Source organism: Vigna unguiculata, chromosome 8 (assembly GCF_037176805.1).
Source record: "Vigna unguiculata cultivar grain cowpea cultivar isolate G323 ecotype 2 chromosome 8, ASM3717680v1, whole genome shotgun sequence".
Taxonomy (NCBI): Eukaryota; Viridiplantae; Streptophyta; class Magnoliopsida; order Fabales; family Fabaceae; genus Vigna; species Vigna unguiculata.
The window spans coordinates 15,274,995-15,278,775 of NC_140799.1; positions in this window are offsets into that span (position 1 = coordinate 15,274,995).

Here is a 3,781-nt window from a genome sequence, read left to right on the forward strand (position 1 = left end):
TTTACTTCCTTTTCTTTTTCTTCAATTTCCCTTCCTTCTGTAGTTTATTTTTCTTCTTTTTCTATTCTTTCTTTTTCTATTTTCTCCTTCAATGTATGTTGATCCTTCTTGGCTTGTCTTGGTGTCATAAATTTCAACTTCATTTCATGTCCCTCATGCCTCAAATAAACAGAACATTCATCAAGATAGAGCGTTTTAAAATGAACCCATGCCCATCTCAAAATTAGATGACAAGAGTTCGTGGGAACAATATCACATAATCCTTCTTTCACACATTGTCCTGTACTAAATTTGATCCTTGCTTGATTCGGATGAAAGCTTGTTGGTAACTTGAGTTTCTCCACCAAACTTTGGCTTACAACATTGTTGTCGCTTTCGTAAATGAATGCAACTAAACATGGGTGGCTTTCGATTAAACACCTTGTTCTCTACTACCTTTTCCATAACCTTTTTCTTTACTTCCTTTTCTTTTTCTTCAATTTCCCTTCCTTCTACAGTTTATTTTTCTTCTTTTTCTATTCTTTCTTTTTCTATTTTCTCCTTCAACGTATGGTGATCCTTCTTGGCTTGTCTTGGTGTCATAAATTTCAACTTTATTTCATGTCCCTCATGCCTCAAATAAAGGGAACGTTCATCAAGATTGAGCGTTTTAAAATGAACCCATGCCCATCTCAAAAGAAGATGACAAGAGTTCGTGGGAGCTATATCACATAATACTTCTTTCACACATTGTCCTGTACTGAATTTGATCCTTGCTTGATTTGTATGAAAGCTTGTTGGTAACTTGAGTTTCTCCACCAATCTTTGGCTTACAACATTGTTGTCGCTTTCATAAATGAATGCAACTAAACATGGGTGGCTTTCGATTAAACACCTTGTTCTCTACTACCTTTTCCATAATCTTTTTCTTTACTTCCTTTTCTTTTTCTTCAATTTCCCTTCCTTCTGCAGTTTATGTTGCTTGTTTTTCTATTCTTTCTTTTTCTATTTGCTCCTTCAACGTATGTTGATCCTTCTTGGCTTGTCTTGGTGTCATAAATTTCAACTTCATTTCATGTCCCTCATGCCTCAAATAAACAGAACGTTCATCAAGATAGAGCGTTTTAAAATGAACCCATGCCCATCTCAAAAGAAGATGACAAGGGTTCGTGGGAGCAATATCACATAATACTTCTTTCACACATTGTCCTGTACTGAATTTGATCCTTGCTTGATTTGGATGAAAGCTTGTTGGTAACTTGAGTTTCTCTACCAATCTTTGGCTTACAACATTGTTGTCGCTTTCGTAAACGAATGCAACTAAACATGGGTGGCTTTCGATTAAACACCTTGTTCTCTACTACCTTTTCCATAACCTTTTTCTTTACTTCCTTTTCTTTTTCTTCAATTTCCCTTCCTTCTGTAGTTTATTTTTATTCTTTTTCTATTTTCTCCTTTAACGTATGTTGATCCTTCTTGGCTTGTCTTGGTGTCATAAATTTCAACTTTATTCCATGTCCCTCATGCCTCAAATAAAGGGAACGTTCATCAAGATTGAGCGTTTTAAAATGAAGCCATGCCCATCTCAAAAAAAGATGACAAGAGTTCGTGGGAGCAATATCACATAATACTTCTTTCACACATTGTCCTGTACTGAATTTGATCCTTGCTTGATTTGTATGAAAGCTTGTTGGTAACTTGAGTTTCTCCACCAATCTTTGGCTTACAACATTGTTGTCGCTTTCATAAATGAATGCAACTAAACATGGGTGGCTTTCGATTAAACACCTTGTTCTCTACTACCTTTTCCATAATCTTTTTCTTTACTTCCTTTACTTTTTGTTCAATTTCCCTTCCTTCTGCAGTTTATGTTGCTTGTTTTTCTATTCTTTCTTTTTCTATTTTGTCCTTTAACGTATGTTGATCCTTCTTGGCTTGTCTTGGTGTCATAAATTTCAACTTCATTTCATGTCCGTCATGCCTCAAATAAAGGGAACGTTCATCAAGATTGAGCATTGTAAAATGAACCCATGCCCATCTCAAAATTAGATGACAAGAGTTCGTGGGAACAATATCACATAATACTTCTTCACACATTGTCTTGTACTGAATTTGATCCTTGCTTGATTGGGATGAAAGCTTGTTGGTAACTTGAGTTTGTCCACCAATCTTTGGCTTACAACATTGTTGTCGCTTTCGTAAACAAATGCAACTAAACATGGGTGGCTTTCGATTAAACACCTTGTTCTCTACTACCTTTTCCATAATCTTTTTCTTTACTTCCTTTTCTTTTTCTTCAATGTCCCTTCCTTCTGCAGTTTATTTTTCTTCTTTTTCTATTCTTTCTTTTTCTATTTTCTCCTTCAACGTATGTTGATCCTTCTTGGCTTGTCTTGGTGTCATAAATTTCAACTTCATTTCATGTCCCTCATGCCTCAAATAAACAGAACGTTCATCAAGATAGAGCGTTTTAAAATGAACCCATGCCCATCTCAAAAGAAGATGACAAGAGTTCGTGGGAGCAATATCACATAATACTTCTTTCACACATTGTCCTATACTGAATTTGATCCTTGCTTGATTTGTATGAAAGCTTGTTGGTAACTTGAGTTTCTCCACCAATCTTTGGCTTACAACATTGTTGTCGCTTTCATAAATGAATGCAACTAAACATGGGTGGCTTTCGATTAAACACCTTGTTCTCTACTACCTTTTCCATAATCTTTTTCTTTACTTCCTTTACTTTTTCTTCAATTTCCCTTCCTTCTGCAGTTTATGTTGCTTGTTTTTCTATTCTTTCTTTTTCTATTTTCTCCTTTAACGTATGTTGATCCTTCTTGGCTTGTCTTGGTATCATAAATTTCAACTTCATTTCATGTCCGTCATGCCTCAAATAAAGGGAACGTTCATCAAGATTGAGCATTGTAAAATGAACCCATGCCCATCTCAAAATTAGATGACAAGAGTTCGTGGGAACAATATCACATAATACTTCTTTCACACATTGTCTTGTACTGAATTTGATCCTTGCTTGATTCGGATGAAAGCTTGTTGGTAAATTGAGTTTGTCCACCAATCTTTGGCTTACAACATTGTTGTCGCTTTCGTAAACAAATGCAACTAAACATGGGTGGCTTTCGATTAAACACCTTGTTCTCTACTACCTTTTCCATAATCTTTTTCTTTACTTCCTTTTCTTTTTCTTCAATGTCCCTTCCTTCTGCAGTTTATTTTTCTTCTTTTTCTATTCTTTCTTTTTCTATTTTCTTCTTCAACGTATGTTGATCCTTCTTGGCTTGTCTTGGTGTCATAAATTTCAACTTCATTTCATGTCCCTCATGCCTCAAATAAACAGAACGTTCATCAAGATAGAGCGTTTTAAAATGAACGCATGCCCATCTCAAAAGAAGATGACAAGAGTTCGTGGGAGAAATATCACATAATACTTCTTTCACACATTGTCCTGTACTGAATTTGATCCTTGCTTGATTTGTATGAAAGGTTGTTGGTAACTTGAGTTTCTCCACCAATCTTTGGCTTACAGCATTGTTGTCGCTTTCGTAAACGAATGCAACTGAACATGGGTGGCTTTCGATTAAACACCTTGTTCTATACTACCTTTTCCATAACCTTTTTCTTTACTTCCTTTTCTTTTTCTTCAATTTCCCTTCCTTCTGCAGTTTATTTTTCTTCTTTTTCTATTCTTTCTTTTTCTATTCTCTCCTTCAACGTATGTTGATCCTTCTTGGCTTGTCTTGGTGTCATAAATTTCAACTTCATTTCATGTCCCTCATGCCTCAAA